Source organism: Oncorhynchus mykiss, chromosome 22 (assembly GCF_013265735.2).
Source record: "Oncorhynchus mykiss isolate Arlee chromosome 22, USDA_OmykA_1.1, whole genome shotgun sequence".
Lineage (NCBI taxonomy): Eukaryota > Metazoa > Chordata > Actinopteri > Salmoniformes > Salmonidae > Oncorhynchus > Oncorhynchus mykiss.
Window position 1 is genome coordinate 28,469,552 of NC_048586.1, and position 23,178 is coordinate 28,492,729.

The window sequence follows — 23,178 nt, forward strand, 5'->3', positions numbered from 1 at the left end:
CAACTTTGGAAGTCTGTTTGGGGTCATTGTCCATTTGGAAGACCCATTTGCGACCAAGCTTTAACTTCCTGACTGTTGCTTCAATATATCCACAACATTTTCCAACCTCATGATGCCATCTATTTTGTGAAGTGCTCCAGTCCCTCCTGCACAAAAGCACTTCCACAACATGAGGCTACCACCCCCGTGCTTCACGGTCTCCCCCTTCTTCCTCCAAACGGTGGTCATTATGGCCAAACAATTCTATTTTTGTTTCATCAGACCAGAGGACATTTCTCCAAAAAGTACGATCTTTGTCCCAATGTGCAGTTGCAAACCGTAGTCTGGCTTTTTTATGGCGGTTTTGGAGCAGTGTCTTTTTCCTTGCTGAGCGGCCTTTCAGGTTATGTCGATATAGAACTTGTTTTACTGTAGATATAGAGACGTTTGCACCTGTTTCCTCCAGCATCTTCACAAGGTCCTCTGCTGTTGTTCTGGGATTGATTTTTACTTTTCGCACCAAAGTACGTTCATCTCTAGGAGACAGAATGCGTTTGGTCCTATGGTGTTTTTACCTGCATACTATTGTTTGTACAGATGAATGTGGTACCTGGTTATGGGTATGCTTTCACCCCCCCCCCCCCCCCCCCCCCGTACTCAGTGAAAGTTGCACCCCTGATATCAGCCCCTTTTCAATGTAACAAATCTAACCTTGCAAGATTTAGTCTCTGATTTTGTTGTAGCGCCAGAGCACAACGGAGCAGGGGTAGCCCACAAGCGGTCTTTCAATCACCAGCAAGTGAATGAGCTTTCAAAACTGCTAACTCTCACGCATTCACTGTGAGACACACGCAATTGACTCTCACGCTACACCTATCTCACGTTGGAATCCCCAAAAAGTGTTGTTTTTGTATATTGTATATGGCAATCATTACTTCCCAGCGTCTGCTGCATGCCCAAAGAATTCCCCTCCAGCTCATTGCTACAGTGAAAGTTGATACAGGCTGCCTCACGCATTGTCTTCACACTTCACTGACAGAATTTAGTGGTCAGCAGCTCTCATCATCCCAGAGAAAATTCACATCAAAGAAAGAACAACGTAATGAAGGTAAGCAATTTATCCCGAGTTAACATTAACATAAATTACAATGTGGGGCAGGATGTTGGGTTTGTGTTATCTAGCTGTTTTACATTTGACTTATGGAAAACTTAGGTAGGTTAGCTGAGCTACATGCTAGCTAGCTAGCTAGCCTACTAGTGCTGGCTTGCCAAAGAGTCTCAAGTTCACACTGAAAAGTGTAAAAGCATCCCACCTTTGTTTACTTTGGATATTGGGGAACACAGTCAGTCATCCCTCTCTACTTTAGAGAAATGGTGGTGGTGCATCAGCTAGCTAGTAACTCCTGATTTTTAGAGATCTATTTTCCCTTTTGTACTTTAACTATTTGTACATATTATGACATTTGAAATGTCTTTTATTCTTTTGGAACTGCTGTAATTTGTTTTGTTTATTTAACTTTTGATCTATTTCACTTGCTTCGGCAATGTAAACATATGATTCCCATGTCAGTTAAGCCCTTAAATTGAAATTGAAGGGGTTGGGCCCAATCCTTCAGAGCAGCTAGAGATCCTTGATGATAATCTGCTCCAGAGTGCTCAGGACCTCAGACTGAGGCGAAGGTTCAACTTCCAACAGGACAACGACCCTAAGCACACAGCAAAGACAACGCAGGAGTGGCTTTGGGACAAGGCTGGGCTCCATCCTTCAGAGCAGCTAGAGAGAGAGGCTGGGCCCCATCCTTCAGAGCTGCCAGCGAGAGAGGCTGGGCCCCATCATTCAGAGCAGCTAGAGAGAGAGGTTGGGCCCCATCCTTCAGAGCAGCTAGAGAGAGAGGTTGGGCCCCATCATTCAGAGCAGCTAGAGAGAGAGGTTGGGCCCCATCCTTCAGAGCAGCTAGAGAGAGAGGTTGGGCCACATCCTTCAGAGCAGCTAGAGAGAGAGGTTGGGCCCCATCCTTCAGAGCAGCTAGAGAGAGAGGCTAGCTCCACCCTTCAGAGCAGCTAGAGAGAGAGGTTGGGCCCCATCCTTCAGAGCAGCCAGAGAGAGAGGCTAGCTCCACCCTTCAGAGCAGCTAGAGAGAGAGGCTGGGCCCCATCCTTCAGAGCAGATAGAGAGAGAGGTTGGGCCCCATCCTTCAGAGCAGCTAGAGAGAGAGGTTGGGCCCCATCCTTCAGAGCAGCTAGAGAGAGAGGTTGGGCCCCATCCTTCAGAGCAGCTAGAGAGAGAGGTTGGGCCCCATCCTTCAGAGCAGCTAGAGAGAGGTTGGGCCCCATCCTTCAGAACAGCTAGAGAGAGAGGTTGGGCCCCATCCTTCAGAGCAGCTAGAGAGAGAGGTTGGGCCCCATCCTTCAGAGCAGCCAGAGAGAGAGGCTAGCTCCACCCTTCAGAGCAGCTAGAGAGAGAGGTTGGGCCCCATCCTTCAGAGCAGCTAGAGAGAGAGGTTGGGCCCCATCCTTCAGAGCAGCTAGAGAGAGAGGTTGGGCCCCATCCTTCAGAGCAACCAGCGAGAGAGGCTAGCTTCACCCTTCAGAGCAGCTAGAGAGAGAGGTTTGGCCCCATCCTTCAGAGTAGCTAGAGAGAGAGGTTGGGCCCCATCCTTCAGAGCAGCTAGAGAGAGAGATTGGGCCCCATCCTTCAGAGCAGCCAGAGAGAGAGGTTGGGCCCCATCCTTCAGAGCAGCTAGAGAGAGAGGTTGGGCCCCATCCTTCAGAGCAGCTAGAGAGAGAGGTTGGGCCCCATCCTTCAGAGCAGCCAGAGAGAGAGGCTAGCTCCACCCTTCAGAGCAGCTAGAGAGAGAGGTTGGGCCCCATCCTTCAGAGCAGCCAGAGAGAGAGGCTAGCTCCACCCTTCAGAGCAGTTAGAGAGAGAGGCTGGGCCCCATCCTTCAGAGCAGCTAGAGAGAGAGGTTGGGCCCCATCCATCAGAGCAGCTAGAGAGAGAGGTTGGGCCCCATCCTTCAGAGCAGCTAGAGAGAGAGGTTGGGCCCCATCCTTCAGAGCAGCTAGAGAGAGAGGTTGGGCCCCATCCTTCAGAGCAGCTAGAGAGAGGTTGGGCCCCATCCTTCAGAGCAGCTAGAGAGAGAGGTTGGGCCCCATCCTTCAGAGCAGCTAGAGAGAGAGGTTGGGCCCCATCCTTCAGAGCAGCCAGAGAGAAAGGCTGGCTCCACCCTTCAGAGCAGCTAGAGAGAGAGGTTGGGCCCCATCCTTCAGAGCAGCTAGAGAGAGAGGTTGGGCCCCATCCTTCAGAGCAGCTAGAGAGAGAGGTTGGGCCCCATCCTTCAGAGTAGCTAGAGGGAGAGGTTGGGCCCCATCCTTCAGAGCAGCCAGAGAGAGAGGTTGGCCCCATCCTTACGAGCAGCTAGAGAGAGAGGCTAGCTCCACCCTTCAGAGCAGCTAGAGAGAGAGGTTGGGCCCCATCCTTCAGAGCAGCTAGAGAGAGAGGTTGGGCCCCATCCTTCAGAGCAGCCAGAGAGAGAGGCTAGCTTCAACCTTCAGAGCAGCTAGAGAGAGAGGTTGGGCCTCATCCTTCAGAGTAGCTTGAGGGAGAGGTTGGGCCCCATCCTTCAGAGCAGCTAGAGAGAGAGGTTGGGCCCCATCCTTCAGAACAGCCAGAGAGAGAGGTTGGGCCCCATCCTTCAGAGCAGCTAGAGAGAGAGGCTAGCTCCACCCTTCAGAGCAGCTAGAGAGAGAGGTTGGGCCCCATCCTTCAGAGCAGCCAGATAGAGAGGCTAGCTCCACCCTTCAGAGCAGCTAGAGAGAGAGGCTGGGCCCCATCCTTCAGAGCAGCTAGAGAGAGAGGTTGGGCCCCATCCTTCAGAGCAGCTAGAGAGAGAGGTTGGGCCCCATCCTTCAGAGCAGCTAGAGAGAGAGGTTGGGCCCCATCCTTCAGAGCAGCTAGAGAGAGAGGTTGGGCCCCATCCTTCAGAGCAGCTAGAGAGAGAGGTTGGGCCCCATCCTTCAGAGCAGCTAGAGAGAGAGGTTGGGCCCCATCCTTCAGAGCAGCCAGAGAGAGAGGCTAGATCCACCCTTCAGAGCAGCTAGAGAGAGAGGCTGGGCCCCATCCTTCAGAGCAGCTAGAGAGAGAGGCTGGGCCCCATCCTTCAGAGCAGCTAGAGAGAGAGACTGGGCTCCATCCTTCAGAGCAGCCAGAGAGAGAGGCTAGCTCCACCCTTCAGAGCAGCTAGAGAGACAGGCTGGGCCCCATCCTTCAGAGCAGCTAGAGAGAGAGGTTGGGCCCCATCCTTCAGAGCAGCTAGAGAGAGAGGTTTGGCCCCATCCTTCAGAGCAGCTAGAGAGAGAGGTTGGGCCCCATCCTTCAGAGCAGCTAGAGAGAGAGGTTGGGCCCCATCATTCAGAGCAGCTAGAGAGAGAGGTTGGGCCCCATCCTTCAGAGCAGCTAGAGAGAGAGGTTGGGCCACATCCTTCAGAGCAGCTAGAGAGAGAGGTTGGGCCCCATCCTTCAGAGCAGCTAGAGAGAGAGGCTAGCTCCACCCTTCAGAGCAGCTAGAGAGAGAGGTTGGGCCCCATCCTTCAGAGCAGCCAGAGAGAGAGGCTATCTCCACCCTTCAGAGCAGCTAGAGAGAGAGGCTGGGCCCCATCCTTCAGAGCAGATAGAGAGAGAGGTTGGGCCCCATCCTTCAGAGCAGCTAGAGAGAGAGGTTGGGCCCCATCCTTCAGAGCAGCTAGAGAGAGAGGTTGGGCCCCATCCTTCAGAGCAGCTAGAGAGAGAGGTTGGGCCCCATCCTTCAGAGCAGCTAGAGAGAGGTTGGGCCCCATCCTTCAGAACAGCTAGAGAGAGAGGTTGGGCCCCATCCTTCAGAGCAGCTAGAGAGAGAGGTTGGGCCCCATCCTTCAGAGCAGCCAGAGAGAGAGGCTAGCTCCACCCTTCAGAGCAGCTAGAGAGAGAGGTTGGGCCCCATCCTTCAGAGCAGCTAGAGAGAGAGGTTGGGCCCCATCCTTCAGAGCAGCTAGAGAGAGAGGTTGGGCCCCATCCTTCAGAGCAGCCAGCGAGAGAGGCTAGCTTCACCCTTCAGAGCAGCTAGAGAGAGAGGTTTGGCCCCATCCTTCAGAGTAGCTAGAGAGAGAGGTTGGGCCCCATCCTTCAGAGCAGCTAGAGAGAGAGATTGGGCCCCATCCTTCAGAGCAGCCAGAGAGAGAGGTTGGGCCCCATCCTTCAGAGCAGCTAGAGAGAGAGGTTGGGCCCCATCCTTCAGAGCAGCTAGAGAGAGAGGTTGGGCCCCATCCTTCAGAGCAGCCAGAGAGAGAGGCTAGCTCCACCCTTCAGAGCAGCTAGAGAGAGAGGTTGGGCCCCATCCTTCAGAGCAGCCAGAGAGAGAGGCTAGCTCCACCCTTCAGAGCAGTTAGAGAGAGAGGCTGGGCACCATCCTTCAGAGCAGCTAGAGAGAGAGGTTGGGCCCCATCCATCAGAGCAGCTAGAGAGAGAGGTTGGGCCCCATCCTTCAGAGCAGCTAGAGAGAGAGGTTGGGCCCCATCCTTCAGAGCAGCTAGAGAGAGAGGTTGGGCCCCATCCTTCAGAGCAGCTAGAGAGAGGTTGGGCCCCATCCTTCAGAGCAGATAGAGAGAGAGGTTGGGCCCCATCCTTCAGAGCAGCTAGAGAGAGAGGTTGGGCCCCATCCTTCAGAGCAGCCAGAGAGAAAGGCTGGCTCCACCCTTCAGAGCAGCTAGAGAGAGAGGTTGGGCCCCATCCTTCAGAGCAGCTAGAGAGAGAGGTTGGGCCCCATCCTTCAGAGCAGCTAGAGAGAGAGGTTGGGCCCCATCCTTCAGAGTAGCTAGAGGGAGAGGTTGGGCCCCATCCTTCAGAGCAGCCAGAGAGAGAGGTTGGGCCCCATCCTTACGAGCAGCTAGAGAGAGAGGCTAGCTCCACCCTTCAGAGCAGCTAGAGAGAGAGGTTGGGCCCCATCCTTCAGAGCAGCTAGAGAGAGAGGTTGGGCCCCATCCTTCAGAGCAGCCAGAGAGAGAGGCTAGCTTCAACCTTCAGAGCAGCTAGAGAGAGAGGTTGGGCCTCATCCTTCAGAGTAGCTTGAGGGAGAGGTTGGGCCCCATCCTTCAGAGCAGCTAGAGAGAGAGGTTGGGCTCCATCCTTCAGAACAGCCAGAGAGAGAGGTTGGGCCCCATCCTTCAGAGCAGCTAGAGAGAGAGGCTAGCTCCACCCTTCAGAGCAGCTAGAGAGAGAGGTTGGGCCCCATCCTTCAGAGCAGCCAGATAGAGAGGCTAGCTCCACCCTTCAGAGCAGCTAGAGAGAGAGGCTGGGCCCCATCCTTCAGAGCAGCTAGAGAGAGAGGTTGGGCCCCATCCTTCAGAGCAGCTAGAGAGAGAGGTTGGGCCCCATCCTTCAGAGCAGCTAGAGAGAGAGGTTGGGCCCCATCCTTCAGAGCAGCTAGAGAGAGAGGTTGGGCCCCATCCTTCAGAGCAGCTAGAGAGAGAGGTTGGGCCCCATCCTTCAGAGCAGCTAGAGAGAGAGGTTGGGCCCCATCCTTCAGAGCAGCTAGAGAGAGAGGTTGGGCCCCATCCTTCAGAGCAGCCAGAGAGAGAGGCTAGATCCACCCTTCAGAGCAGCTAGAGAGAGAGGTTGGGCCCCATCCTTCAGAGCAGCTAGAGAGAGAGGTTGGGCCCCATCCTTCAGAGCAGCCAGAGAGAGAGGCTAGCTCCACCCTTCAGAGCAGCTAGAGAGAGAGGTTGGGCCCCATCCTTCAGAGCAGCTAGAGAGAGAGGTTGGGCCCCATCCTTCAGAGCAGCTAGAGAGAGAGGTTGGGCCCCATCCTTCAGAGCAGCTAGAGAGAGAGGTTGGGCCCCATCCATCAGAGCAGCTAGAGAGAGAGGTTGGGCCCCATTCTTCAGAGCAGCTAGAGAGAGAGGTTGGGCCCCATCCTTCAGAGCAGCTAGAGAGAGAGGTTGGGCCCCATCCTTCAGAGTAGCTAGAGGGAGAGGTTGGGCCCCATCCTTCAGAGCAGCCAGAGAGAGAGGTTGGGCCCCATCCTTACGAGCAGCTAGAGAGAGAGGCTAGCTCCACCCTTCAGAGCAGCTAGAGAGAGAGGTTGGGCCCCATCCTTCAGAGCAGCTAGAGAGAGAGGTTGGGCCCCATCCTTCAGAGCAGCCAGAGAGAGAGGCTAGCTTCAACCTTCAGAGCAGCTAGAGAGAGAGGTTGGGCCCCATCCTTCAGAGTAGCTTGAGGGAGAGGTTGGGCCCCATCCTTCAGAGCAGCTAGATAGAGAGGTTGGGCCCCATCCTTCAGAGCAGCTAGAGAGAGAGGTTGGGCCCCATCATTCAGAGCAGCTAGAGAGAGAGGTTGGGCCCCATCCTTCAGAGCAGCTAGAGAGAGAGGTTGGGCCACATCCTTCAGAGCAGCTAGAGAGAGAGGTTGGGCCCCATCCTTCAGAGCAGCTAGAGAGAGAGGTTGGGCCCCATCCTTCAGAGCAGCCAGAGAGAGAGGCTAGATCCACCCTTCAGAGCAGCTAGAGAGAGAGGTTGGGCCCCATCCTTCAGAGCAGCTAGAGAGAGAGGTTGGGCCCCATCCTTCAGAGCAGCCAGAGAGAGAGGCTAGCTCCACCCTTCAGAGCAGCTAGAGAGAGAGGTTGGGCCCCATCCTTCAGAGCAGCTAGAGAGAGAGGTTGGGCCCCATCCTTCAGAGCAGCCAGAGAGAGAGGCTAGCTTCACCCTTCAGAGCAGCTAGAGAGAGAGGTTGGGCCCCATCCTTCAGAGTAGCTAGAGAGAGAGGTTGGGCCCCATCCTTCAGAGCAGCTAGAGAGAGAGGTTGGGCCCCATCCTTCAGAGCAGCCAGAGAGAGAGGTTGGGCCCCATCCTTCAGAGCAGCTAGAGAGAGAGGTTGGGCCCCATCCTTCAGAGCAGCTAGAGAGAGAGGTTGGGCCCCATCCTTCAGAGCAGCCAGAGAGAGAGGCTAGCTCCACCCTTCAGAGCAGCTAGAGAGAGAGGTTGGGCCCCATCCTTCAGAGCAACTAGAGAGAGAGGCTGGGCCCCATCCTTCAGAGCAGCTAGAGAGAGAGAGGTTGGGCTCCATCCTTCAGAGCAGCTAGAGAGAGAGGTTGGGCTCCATTCTTAAGAGCAGCTAGAGAGAGAGGTTGGGCTCCATCCTTCAGAGCAGTTGCACAAAATTCTCACAACAATCTAATTTCTGCTCACAAGACCTAAAATTTGCTAAGTCCCCCAAAACATCAGAGGGAACATTGGTTATATGCTTTCATCAGCAAGGACTAGGGAGTTTTGGGGGATAAAAATAAACAGAATACATCTATAAGTACAGTGCCTTGCTAAAGTATTCGGCCCCCTTGAACTTTGCGACCTTTTGCCACATTTCAGGCTTCAAACATAAAGATATAAAACTGTATTTTTTTGTGAAGAATCAACAACATGTGGGACACAATCATGAAGTGGAACGACATTTATTGGATATTTCAAACTTTTTTAACAAATCAAAAACTGAGAAATTGGGCGTGCAAAATTATTCAGCCCCCTTAAGTTAATACTTTGTAGCGCCACCTTTTGCTGCGATTACAGCTGTAAGTCGCTTGGGGTATGTCTCTATCAGTTTTGCACATCGAGAGACTGACATTTTTTCCCATTCCTCCTTGCAAAACAGCTCGAGCTCAGTGAGGTTGGATGGAGAGCATTTGTGAACAGCAGTTTTCAGTTCTTTCCACAGATTCTCGATTGGATTCAGGTCTGGACTTTGACTTGGCCATTCTAACACCTGGATATGTTTATTTTTGAACCATTCCATTGTAGATTTTGCTTTATGTTTTGGATCATTGTCTTGTTGGAAGACAAATCTCCGTCCCAGTCTCAGGTCTTTTGTAGACTCCATCAGGTTTTCTTCCAGAATGGTCCTGTATTTGGCTCTATCTATCTTCCCATCAATTTTAACCATCTTCCCTGTCCCTGCTGAAGAAAAGCAGGCCCATGGTGGTGATGCTGCCACCACCATGTTTGACAGTGGGGATGGTGTGTTCAGCTGTGTTGCTTTTACGCCAAACATAACATTTTGGATTGTTGCCAAAAAGTTCAATTTTGGTTTCATCTGACCAGAGCACCTTCTTCCACATGTTTGGTGTGTCTCCCAGGTGGCTTGTGGCAAACTTTAAACAACACTTTTTATGGATATCTTTAAGAAATGGCTTCTTCTTGCCACTCTTCCATAAAGGCCAGATTTGTGCAATATACGACTGATTGTTGTCCTATGGACAGAGTCTCCCACCTCAGCTGTAGATCTCTGCAGTTCATCCAGAGTGATCATGGGCCTCTTGGCTGCATCTCTGATCAGTCTTCTCCTTGTATGAGCTGAAAGTTTAGAGGGACGGCCAGGTCTTGGGAGATTTGCAGTGGTCTGATACTCCTTCCATTTCAATATTATCGCTTGCACAGTGCTCCTTGGGATGTTTCAAGCTTGGGAAATCTTTTTGTATCCAAATCTGGCTTTAAACTTCTTCACAACAGTATCTCGGACCTGACTGGTGTGTTCCTTGTTCTTCATGATGCTCTCTGCGCTTTTAACAGACCTCTGAGACTATCACAGTGCAGGTGCATTTATACGGAGACTTGATTACACACAGGTGGATTGTATTTATCCTCATTAGTCATTTAGGTCAACATTGGATCATTCAGAGATCCTCACTGAACTTCTGGAGAGAGTTTGCTGCACTGAAAGTAAAGGGGCTGAATAATTTTGCACGCCCAATTTTTCAGTTTTTGATTTGTTAAAAAAGTTTGAAATATCCAATAAATGTCATTCCACTTCATGATTGTGTCCCACTTGTTGTTGATTCTTCACAAAAAAATACAGTTTTATATCTTTATGTTTGAAGCCTGAAATGTGGCAAAAGGTCTCAAAGTTCAAGGGGACCGAATACTTTCGCAAGGCACTGTACATGCAAAATCAGGGAGGAATACCTGGTTCAGTCCGCTTTCCATCAGACACTGGGAGACAAATTCACCTTTCAGCAGGACAACAACCTAAAACACAAGGCCAAATCTACACTGGAGATGTAGCTCTAATCGCCACTAAAGGTGTTTCTACAAAGTGTTGACTCGGGTGTGAATCCTTATGTAAACGACATATTTCTATATTTCAATTTCATTACATTTGCCTACATTTCTAAAAACATGTTTTTACTTTGTCATTCTGGGATATTGTGTGTGTGTTGATTAAAAAACAAACATTTTAAACCCTTTTTAATTCAGACTATAACACAACAATGTGTGGAGTAAGTCAAGGGGTATAAAAAACTTTCTTAAGGCACGGTACAACAAAATCATCACCATGTGCCCCTATCAGTGTATGGGAATCACAGATCTACCATCCATGGAGGAGGGGGGAAATAATCTACATTTTACTCTCTCTATCCCACTCTCCACCCTGCGATCGCAGCAGGACCTGTCTGTCCTTGTAGTTAAACTGAGTCATTGGACTGGCTGTAGGGACTGATGACTGTTTTTGACGGTTCTCAGATCTCTATCTCTTTACCGATAACATATCTACAGCATCCTCCACTGTGAGCTCCAGAGGGTTACCCCCTCACTAAATCACCCTTGCCCAGGGAGGAGGGGGGTTCCCTGGAAGAGAGACCCAGTCAACCCCCTGCCCTCTCCAGAGCGCCACAATTGCTCACCTCACTAAATCAGCCAGCAGACGGTTTCCCAAGACCCCAACGACAGAGAGGGTCGGGGGGGGGGGGGGGGGGGGGGGGGGGGTGAAAGGGGATAGGGAGGGAGAGAGGCGACCTCAGAGATGGGAGGTTGTGACTGTTAGGGAGGCTCCCTAGAGAAGGATGTGATGGATAGAGGTGCAGGGTTGTAAAGAAACATCTAGCTGTGCTGTGGCATGCTGGGAAAGTAACAGACTTCTTCAACATCCTCCACTTGAACATGACCTTCACACACACACACACACACACACACACACTACAATATGCAGTACAATATAAACATATTCCAGCCTTTCTATATTATTAAATTGCGTGCTATAAGATGTTAATTTCTCATCCCTCAACAGAGGCACTTCTTATCCATATGACAGAAAAAAACATATATTCACAGTCAAACATACACACTCTCACAGTGCAACATGAGAACCACTCTACTGAGATGTCATAGGTATTACAGCCAGAGCCACCTATGAATTACTCAGTAGTTCATACATAGTGTGAATGTTATCTCTAGCTGAGAATGGAGACAGGTGGAGACACATCATCAGATGAGCTAGTGAATTCACAGGGTTCCAGGCAGACACACATACAAACATTCTATTCTCCCCCGCCCCCCTCTCTCGGGCCTCTCTGGTCTGGGAGGGAAGTGAAAATAGCTTTTCTTCTCATCTGAGGTTTGATTCAAGGTTATCCAGGCGAGAAAGAGCTTACAGAGCAGCGTGTTATAGTTCTCACACACAGGTCTATTTCTACTTAGCTCAGAGAAGTGGAATATTGGCTTTTCTGCTCTGTGCGTTATCCACACAGTTTTAATGACATACAATAAGGCTCCATGTTAGTATGGGGAAAATCAGCGTACAATAAACTGTTTTATGTAGCACTTTAATTCAAATCACTTCCATTGAGATGCATGTAGCCTTGAGGTGTTTCATTTCATGCTATTTCCAAAATGGATCGATTTGCACATTTCAAATGGTAAACAAGGAAGTGTGTTCTGGTGAAAGGTCACAATAGAGATACTGTGACGTCATCAAGCACTAACAAACACGTCTGCTGCATAATGTTCATACATCCAAATTACGATTAAAAACCTGTGGCAAGATACACAAATATTGAAAGCAAACGTGCACTCACCATTAAAAATGGTATTTCTTTCTTTAAGTAACGTTTCACCCTCCATCAATGGCCTTAATCAGAACCAGTGTTATTGTTTTTGTAATGTATTCCAATCTACATTAAATATCAGGTCAAATGTACATGTACACCCCAATGTGCTGTCATTACTCAAAACTTTTGAGGAAACCTGTTGTACTTAATACATCTCAGTACAGTTACTTACTGTAAAGTTATGTTGTAGTCGTTACTCAAACCGATAGAGTTACTGCAACGCCCCCCACTAAGCTATGCCTCCAATATAATTTCCCAGTGTGCCTTGTCTTTTCGAGTGACTTGTAGAGTTAAAAAAGTATTTAGTCAGCCACCAATTGTGCAAGTTCTCCCACTTAAAAAGATGAGAGAGGCCTGTAATTTTCATCTTAGGTACACTTCAACTATGACAGACAAAATGAGAAAAAAAAATCCAGAAAATCACATTTATTTGCAACTTATGGAGGAAAATAAGTATTTGGTCAATAACAAAAGTTTATCTCAATACTTTGTTATATACCCTTTGTTGGCAATGACAGAGGTCAGACGTTTTCTGTAAGTCTTCACAAGGTTTTCACACACTGTTGCTGGTATTTTGGCCCATTCTTCCATGCAGATCTCATCTAGAGCAGTGATGTGTTCGGGCTGTTGCTGGGCAACACAGACTTTCAACTCCCTCCAAAGATTTTCTATGGGGTTGAGATCTGGAGACTGGCTAGGCCACTCCAGGACCTTGAAATGTTTCTTACGAAGCCACTCCTTCGTTGCCCGGGCGGTGTGTTTGGGATCATTGTCATGCTGAAAGACCCAGCCACATTTCATCTTCAATGCCCTTGCTGATGGAAGTAGGTTTTCACTCAATTTCTCACGATACATGGCCCCATTCATTCTTTCCTTTACACGGATCAGTCGTCCTGGTCCATTTGCAGAAAGGCTCCTCCAAACACGACGAGTTAAGTTTTTACCAAAAATGTATATTTTGGTTTCATCTGACCATATGACATTCTCCCAATCTTCTTCTGGATCATCCAAATGCTCTCTAGCAAACTTCAGACGGGCCTGGACATGTACTGGCTTAAGCAGGGGGACACGTCTGGCACTGCAGGATTTGAGTCCCTGGTGGCCTAGTGTGTTACTGATGGTAGGCTTTGTTACTTTGGTCCCAGCTCTCTGCAGGTCATTCACTAGGTCCCCCCGTGTGGTTCTGGGATTTTTGCTCACCGTTCTTGTGATCATTTTGACCCCACGGTTTGAGATCTTGCGTGGAGCCCCAGATCGAGGGAGATTATCAGTGGTATTCTATGTCTTCCATTTCCTAATAATTGCTCCCACAGTTGATTTCTTCAAACCAAGCTGCTTACCTATTGCAGATTCAGTCTTCCCAGCCTGGTGCAGGTCTACAATGTTGTTTCTGGTGTCCTTTGACAGCTCTTTGGTCTTGGCCATAGTGGAGTGTGACTGTTTGAGGTTGTGGACAGGTGTCTTTTATACTGATAACAAGTTCAAACAGGTGCCATTAATACAGGTAACGAGTGGAGGACAGAGGAGCCTCTTAAAGAAGAAGTTACAGGTCTGTGAGAGCCAGAAATCTTGCTTGTTTGTAGGTGACCAAATACTTATTTTCCACCATAATTTGCAACTAAATTCATTAAAAGAAATCCTACATTGTGATTTTCTGGATTTTCTTTTCTCATTTTGTCTGTCATAGTTGAAGTGTACCTATGATGAAAATTACAGGCCTCTCTCATCTTTTTAAGTGGGAGAACTTGCACAACTGGTGGCTGACTAAATACTTTTTTGCCCCACTGTATCTCACAAGGCCTTATTTTGAGGCCTAGCTTTACCCCAATACAGTGGCCTGAAACTCATGGTTTACAGGCCACATCAGACCTGCCAGTAGGTTGCAAAATACCGGTAACCTTCCCAAAATGTCCAGATAAAAAAAAAATGTTTGGAGGATTAACAGGAATCTTCAAAATGGGATTTCTGGAAATCTTCCAACCCTACCTGCATGTCACATTATGCTGGCTTCAAAGTGATGTGTAATTCCTATTGGAATCCAGACAGAGTTAGGTTAGTCAGTTATAATTGTATTCACCCACAACCTGCATTCATAATTACTGCCAGGGTGAGGAATAGTGTGAGGAAACTACCTACAGTAAACAATTTCAACTGGAACAACCATTTGCAAAAAAAATCGAACTAAAGGATTAGTTTAGAATAAAATATGTTATTTATCTTTGTGTACCATAATATTAATCAATCAGTCACTCAATGCACATGCAAAAACACAAATATGAATAACTTCTTAGGGCTAGGCCCCTTTTTTCTCCACTTTCTGTCTGACTGATGTGCCCATAGTAAACTGCCTGTTACTGAGGCTCTGAAGCCAGGATTGGCATATAATAAGTACCATTGTAAGAAAACACCTTGAAGTTTGTAGAAATGTTAATGTAGGAGACTATAACACACTAGATATGGTAGGAGAAAATCCAAAGAAAAACCAACCCAGAATTTCTTTTTTTTTGAGAGCCCATGCTCTTACAATGGAACGTATAAGGAAATAATTAAATCTAGCTCCCAGTATGCAATTCCTATGGCTTCCACTGGGTTTCAGTTGTCTTTGTTCAAGGTTTCAGGCTTGTTTCTTCCAAAATGAGTAAGAATGATGAGTTTTAGTAGAAGGACATCTTCTTGGAAATGTGTGTGTGCATGCGCCATGAAGACAACGTGCACCTGCTAATATCGCTTTCCTATTGAACATACTTCTTTCCGTATTAAATATTATAGTTTAATTACATTTTAGGGTATCTGAGGATTAAATAGCAATGTATTTTGGCTTGTTGAAACAAAGTTTAAGGGTAGATTTTCAGATTCCTATCTTGGCATGTTGAATGAGAGGATTACTCAAATTGATGGTGCCAACAAAACTGACTTTTTGGGATATAAAGAAGGATTTTATCTAACAGAACGAAACTTCATGTTATAGCTGGGACCCTTTGGATGACAAATCAGAGGAAGAGTTTCAAAAAGTAAGTGAATATTTAATCGCTTTTTGTGAATTTATGAAACCTGTGCCGGTGGAAAAATACTTTGATGTGGGGAGCCGACCTCAAACAATCGTAAGGCATGCTTTCGCTGTAAAGTCTACTGTAAATCAGATTTAAGCTAGTGGGACCCCTATCCCAGAGAGGTTTAAAAACAATTCCAAAATATTTACCTGCAGTAGAGCATGCCTAGTAAAAAGTTCAAAAGTTGTGACTTTTTATTTCGTTTTGTGTCAGTACCACATCAACATTTTAGTTTTGTGTCAGTACCACATCAACATTTTAGCTTTGTGTCAGTATCAACAGTTTAAGTAATAATGATTTCTAAAGTTGAATTTGAGTTCAACTTACTAGAAGTATTTGAGTTAAAAATGCCTTGTGGTTGACAGTGTGGTAATCAATATGTGATCGGGGCCAGCTGTATCCCTGGGTTCACATCCAAGTTCATGTTCCTGTTCAGTCATATTGATCATGTTGTTGTTGATTATGCAATGGTTCAGCAGGGGGTAGTGGTTACTGACGTAGGGGTTTTGATTAACACAGCAGGAGAATAACACGTGTAAATGTATTCCTAAAACAGAAATCCTTTGTCTCCTTATTAATCATTCCACTTTACAACATGGAAATATAGCCCAGGTATTTCCTCTCCTCTCTTTGTCCTCCTCATGCTCCCTCCTTCTCAGCCACCTCCCAAGATCTGCCTCCCCTCCTAGAGCCACAGTACCATGGCCTTGTCAGCTGGTTTATGGGATGTTTAACTGCTAGCTGTGTGTGTGTGTGTGTGTGTGTGTGTGTGTGTGTGTGTGTGTGTGTGTGTGTGTGTGTGTGTGTGTGTGTGTGTGTGTGTGTGTGTGTGTGTGTGTGTGTGTGTGTGTGTGTGTGTGTGTGTGTGTGTGTGTGTGTGTGTGCGCGCGTGCGTGCGTGCGTGCGTGCGTGCGTGCGTGTGTGTGAATATTAATAGAGTGTGTGTGCCAGATGGTTCTCAGTAGGGAGCAGAGTCTGCCCCTCGTCTATCAGCCCTCCAGGACCCATAAATACATGGAGAACAAACATGCTAATTACACACACACACACACACACACACACACACACACACACACACACACACACACACACACACACACATACACACACTGGGGTGAGACAGACACACAGTGGGGTGAGACAAAGGTGAGACAGAAAGACACAGGGGGTGAGACAGAGAGACACCAGGGGTAAGACAGAGAGACAAGGGTGAGACAGGAGGGAGGTTACGGTTCCTTGCAAGAGGACGTAGCCACAACAGAACATTGCCTGTATGTTACAGCGTCATCATTTTATTATGTGTTTGGGCAATGACTTGCCTAGTTAAATAAAGGTTAAAGAAAATAACAATACATAAATTCATCAAGTCTGGGCTTGTGTCTAATCTAATGTGTTTCCTCTGTATCCCTATAGAATTACCACCTCAGAGGACAGAACTGGAAGCAGAGTCAGACCCGAAAGACACTATTTTCTCATCAGACATCTATAGTCTATTAACACCTCCGCAGGGTAGCTCTGTGTGTGTGTGTGTGTGTGTGTGTGTGTGTGTGTGTGTGTGTGTGTGTGTGTGTGTGTGTGTGTCTGTGTGTGCGTGCGTGCGTGCGTGCGTGCTTGCGTGTGCGTGAGTGGGTGGGTGAGAGAAAGTGAGAGAGAGAGAGAGACAGACAGACAGAGCGAAAGTGAGAGAGACACAGACAGAGAGAAAGAGACAGGCAGACAGAGCGAAAGAGAGAGAGACAGACAGAGAGAAAGAGAGGCAGCCAAAGAGAGAGAGAGAGAGAGAGAGAGAGACATCATGTATGTGTCTGTACTGTAGATTTATTCACGCAATTACACCTTTTCATAAACAATTCATAATTATCACTATCTGTATTGAAGTACCACTAGAAACAACTGCAATTCATAATGCCACCAAATATGGATAAACAAAGCCTTGCAGATATAAAGTGCTCTCTTCCTGAGCTGTACTCTACACTGTTGCCCACTTAGTGTTAGATGAATCTTTTCCACTGAGTCAGTGAGTTATATGGTGCTAGGTGAGGTAACGGTCTGGGTGGCAGCACTGCTCTGACAGAGAGGACAAGACTTTACTCTCTGTCTATATGTTTCCCTCACACACAAACACAAACACACACACACACACATTTAGTCTCACCTTGAGCGAGCAGACACTGTGAAAGCCCAGATGGTTACAGATGGGGTGTGAGAGAGAAAACAAGATGGGAGAGAGGAGAGCAGAGGGGTAAGACAAGATGACAACAAGGAGAGGACACAAGGGAGAGAAAGTAGGAAAAGGAGCAAGAGAGAATCAGGAAAGAGAGGAATAGGGGAAGTCAGGAGCACAGCTCATAACTCACTGGGAGCCGTTGTTGATGTTCCGTTAACGCACTGCTTTAGACAGATGTAACATTCAACTCACATGATCTGTCAAATACACACCGAGCTGATCGCCGCTGTGCTTATTCAGCCGTGTCTCACAGCGGGCGAGAGGCAGACACACCAAGGCCTTCCCATGTGACAAATAATGGAAAAACCCCAGAACTGATACTGAGTGTTGATTATGTGTGAGATAAGAATGTACAGGCCTGGCGTGTGTGCGTGTGCATGTGTGTGTGCTCGTGTGTCCATGTGCATGTCCTTCTAAGAAACCAGTCGATTTAGGGTGAATTGGTAGAGCTGCCTCCCGCCTGTTGACCCCCTCACTGACTTCACAAGCTGATCAACAGACAGATCCTCAGGGATCTGTTAATGTCAGTCAGTGTACTAGTCAATGGCCTCTGGTGGTCTATGCCATCTGAAGTGGGGCAAAGGTCACACCTGGAAGTCAGTGAGGGGTACGGAGAGAGAGAGAGAAAGAGAGAGAGAGAGAGAGAGAGAGAGAGAGAGAGAGAGAGAGAGAGAGAGAGAGAGAGAGAGAGAGAGCGAGACACAGAGAGAGAGAGAGAGAGACAGAGATACAGAGAGAGGGGAGAGACAGATGTATCTCTGTATTGTTACAGAGGGTGTAATTGTATCTGTCTGAGTCTTTGTTTGAAAGTCTCTCTAACTAAATGATCTACAGTAGGAGGTCTGAGACTGGACCAAGGTCACTGCTGAGGTGAGAAGAGGGAGGCGGAGGAGGATGGAGTATGTGTGTGTGTGTGTGTGTGTTTGTGTGCGTGCCTGTGTGTGTGTGGGTGTGTGTGTCGCGTCTGCGTGTGTCCTCCATACCCCTGAGTAAGGATCCTATCTGTGTGTGTGTCAGTGATGAATGGTCTGTGAACCAGTGGTGTCCTTGAACCTCAAGGTCGGCCATAATGGTCCACAGGACACACTGGACCCTAGGCACAGATCGACAATCAGCTCCTCCTCCCCCAAAACCATTATGGGGAAACCGCTAAACTGAACTTAGATCAGCGAGTATAGGGCTGAGGTTATTGGCCTTGGTCGCCTTCAGAATGTTTAAGATTATAAAGGGATGTTCTTCTGAACAAAGACAGCTACAAGCATGACTGGGTTATTTCTACACATACAAAGACACTTCTCCACATACACACGGCACTGCATGAATTATATCTGTCCCGTTGAAGGGACGCCTATCCTTGTTAACCACTCAGCCCCTAACCAGATGGTCATGCGTCGTTGCAATCTTCGCTTGCTCTCTCTCTACCACTACTCTCTCCTCTTCTATCCTATCATATCTCCCTTCTGCTAAATCCTTCTCCCTTCTGTCTCCTGATTCAGCCTCTTCAACCCAACTCGCTTCCCTTTCTGCATCCTATGACTCACACGGTCCCCTTTCCTCCCAGCCGACTCGGCCCTCACCTCCTGCTCTGTGGCTGACTCATTGCGAGCTTACAGAACAGGCATGATGGCAGCTGAGCAAACATTTTGGAAAATGAAACTTCTGGAGGACCTACCATCCTTTCACTCCCTCCACTCTACCTTCCCTTCCTCTGTATCCACTGCTAAAGCCACTTTCTACCACTCTAAATTTCAAGATTCTGCCTCTAACCCAAGGAAACTCTTTTCAACCTTCTCCTCCCTCTGAAAATCCTCCACCCTCTCCCTCCTCCCTCTCCAAGGACGATTTTGTCAACTACTTTGAAAAAAAAGGTTGACGGCATCCGCATCATTCACTCAGTCAATTGAGTCCACTGGTCTCACTCACACAGAACTACCCCTAACCTTTTTCTCCCCTCTCTCTCCAGATGACATCCTGCGACTTGTAAGGTCTGGCTGCCCGACAACCTGCCCGCCTGACCCACTCCCCTCCTCCTTTCTCCAGACCATCTCTGGAGACCTCCTCCCATTCCTCATTTCCCTCATCAACTCTTCCCTGACCACTGGCTGCTTCCCCTCTGACGTCCCCTGTTGCTCCCCTCCTCAAGAAACCAACACTCAACTCATTTGACGTCAAAAACTACAGACCTGTATCCCTTCTTTCTTTTCTTTCCAAAACACTTTAACGTGCTGTCTCTGATCAACTTTCTCGTTATCTCTCGCAGATCCTAATCCAGGACAGCAGAGTCCCTGCCCATCTTCCTAAAAAACATCTGAAACCACACGTCTTCAAACTGTATATATACGGTACCAGTCAAAAGTTTGGACACACCTACTCATTCAAGGGTTTTTCTTTATTTTTACTATTTTCTACATTGTAGGATATGAAATAAAACATGGAATCATGTAGTAACCAAAAAGGTGTGAAACAAATTAAAATATGTTTTATATTTGAGATTCTTCAAAGTAGTCACCCTTTCTCTTGATGACAGCTTTGGACACACTTGGCATTCTCTCAACCAGCTTCATGGAGTAGTCACCTGGAATGCATTTAAATTAACAGTTAAACTGTTAATTTGTTAAAAATTCATTTGTGGAATTGCTTTCCTCCTTAATGCATTTGAGCCAATCATTGGCGTTGTGACAAGGTATGGGTGGTATACAGAAGATATCCCTATTTGGTAAAAGACCAAGTCCATATTATGGACAGATAATACCGTGAAGCATGGAGGAGGAGGTGTGATGGTGTGGGGGTGCTTTGCTGGTGATTTATTTAGAATTCAAGGCGCACTTAACCAGCATGGCTACCACAGCATTCTGCAGCGATAGGCCATCCCATCTGGTTTGCGCTTAGTTGGACTGCATTCTGTTTTTCAACAAGACAATGACCCAACACACCTCCAGGCTGCGTAAGGGCTATTTCACAAAGAAGGAGAGTGATGGAGTGCTCCATCAGATGACCTGGCCCCACATTCACCCGACCTCAACCCAATTGAGATGGTTTGGCATGAGTTGGATCGCAGAGTGAAGGAAAAGCAGCCAACAAGTGCTCAGCATATGTGGTGACGCCTTCAAGACTGTTGGAAATGCATTTCTCATGAAAATGGTTATGAGAACTCCAAGAGTGTGCAAAGCTGACATCAAGTCAGTTAAGAACTAATTCTTATTTGCAATGACGGCCTAATCTGGCCAAACCCTGACGACGCTGGGCCAATTGTGCGTTGCCCTATGTGACCAATCACGGCCGGATGTGATACAGCCTGGCAAAGGGTGGCTACTTTGAAGAATCTAAAATCTTAAATATAATTTGATTTGTTTAACACTTTTTTGGTTTCTACACATGTTATTTCATAGTTTTGATGTCTTCACTATTATTCTACAATGTAGAAAATAGTAAAAAAATAAGAAACACCCTGGAATGAGTAGGTGTGTCCAAACTTATGACTGGTGCTGGTATATTATATTGTTTTGTACTCTTAAGCAGCACTTGCACCTCAGCACCCCCCCCCCCCCCACCCCACCCCTTCTTCTAGCGGTGACTCTACTGACAGCTACATTATTAAGCAAAAATTACTTTCTATGCCTGTGATATGTGGTTGTCCTACCTAACTATCTTAAGATGAATGCGCTAACTGTAAGTCGCTCTGGATAAGAGCATCTGCTAAATGACTAAAATGTCCAATGTAGAAAATATATAGACAGGTAAGACCCAGATGCAGACCACATCGAATAAACAGTAGTTTCATATTCCACAGGGGCAGGCAATAGACAGGTCAAGGAGGGCAGGGGTCAGTAAATCAGAGGTGGGGCAAAGGTCCAGGTCGACAGGCAGGCTCAGGGTCAGGGTAAGGCAGAGTGGTCAGGCAGGCGGGCTCGGAGTCAGGACAGGCAAGGGTCAAAGCCAGCAGGGCGAGAAAAGAGAGACTGGAAAAAACGGGAGCTGAGACACAAAATGCTGGTTGACTTGAACAAACAAGACGAACTGGCAACAGACAAACAGAGAACACAGGTATAAGTACACAGGGGATAATGGGGAAGATGGGCGACACTTGGAGGGGGTGGAGTCAATCACAAAGACAGGTGAAACAGAACAGGGTGTGACAGCCATGAGTGTGTATGTTCGTGTGTGTGTAGAGACAGAGTCTGTATGTGGGTGTGTAGAGACAGGAGTCTGTATGTGGGTGTGTAGAGTAGCCAGTTCACCGGTGATACAAGTCATTACTCCATGTCCATCCATGTCTGTGGACGTCGGGAGTTGACATGGAAACTGGTCACTAGGGGCAACAGTGAGCGCTGTTACCTTCAAGTAGGTTTCTGTTTTGTTAGGGTGTTGTTGACGGGGATGGCGGATGGCTGTAAGCAACTGCCTGTGATTCCAAAGGTTGCAAGTTTGAATCCAGTGATAGAAAGTTATTTTTGCGATTTTTGTTTTAAGCTTATGAAGCTTAAAGATGAATCAAGGTTCTACACCGCTCAGAAACAACACTTCTACCCTACACTTTTTCCTGTCAGACAGATTATAAGACTCCCAGGGTAACTGTACCTCCCAGCATCTCCTGTGTTTCCATCTGGCCTGTGTTACTGACTTATTACACTGGCACATACAGCAGTAATTCAGCACTAGCAGTACAGTAGGTGGAGAGAGAGGTGTCACATGTACCCACACCATCCACAGCTGCTCATGGGAAAGACTAGGAGAGACCAAAGGAAGGGAGAGGAGATTGTTTGAGTTTGGAACATTTCTCCCTTCAGAAGGCAACGGGAAAGGATTGATATACAAAGTCCTGAGCTGAAGGATTTGTCTTTGAGAGGGCTAATGCAGGCCTCTCTCCTTCTCTCACTTTGGTGTCTGCTGTTACTCATCCATCCTTTAACGCTGAGACTACAGCCCTACTAGTACATCCCCAGTCACAACACCAGTCACCAATCACACTTACACTCTTTCACATACTAACACACACTCACTCGTTCACTTGATAGGGCTTTAAACAAACAGAGACGGCAAGTGAGTCCTCTTCCCTCTCAGGAAGTTTAGAGGACCTGGTTGTTTGTGTGCGTGCGTTAGTGCGCGCGTGTGTGTCAAGGCTGCGGGCTGAGTGGCGTCATTTGATGAAGTGAATCAGGAAACAGCCAGTTCAGTCCTCCCTGAGTTTGCTGTGTGTGTAAAGAGTAATTCAATTACTTCTGTTCTCCTGTAGAACACTGAATAATGGTGCTTTGTGTGTGTGTTTGCATGAGTGCATGCATGTGTGAATATGTTGTGTATGTGTGTGTGAATGTGTGTGTGTGTGTTTGTGTGTGTGTGTGGAGGGTAATGAGTAATAGCAGCCTGAACAAGCTAATGGAGTGGGGCCAGTAAACACAGTTTAAAACCTTCAGTGACTGACGCACTGCAGAAGCTTTGAAGGATGATAGATCGCCTGAATTAAAAACACTCAACAATTTCTTCCCCTCTTTCTTTCCTCCCTCCTTTCTTCCCCTCCCCAAGCCCCAGGACCCTCTGTTTCTCATAAAGAGGAAATTGCACTCAGACTTCCTCTAGCTGCCAACTCCTCTCTCCTGAACACTGTGACTGTGTATTGTGCTCACTGAGTAATTGTTGAGTGTTTTTAACAGCAAACTCAGGTCCTGTGTGTGTGTGTGTGTGTGTGTGTGTGTGTGTGTGTGTGTGTGTGTGTGTGTGTGTGTGTGTGTGTGTGTGTGTGTGTGTGTGTGTGTGTGTGTGGTTGAAACACTGTCGGCATACATAAAACTGCAGTGAATAGTTTTATATATCATTTAAGTTGGAGTTAATAAGATTACATAGGCAATTGACTTTATAAGCATCATGCTGAGAAGAAATAGCACTTACTGCATTTTAGACTGAATAATAGTGTGTCAAAATTCTAACTTTAGGAATGTAATGTAACCATTCAGCCTTATACATTTTTACAGATGAGTCAAGTTAATTTCTTATTCATCCTGAATGGAGAAATCATTAATTC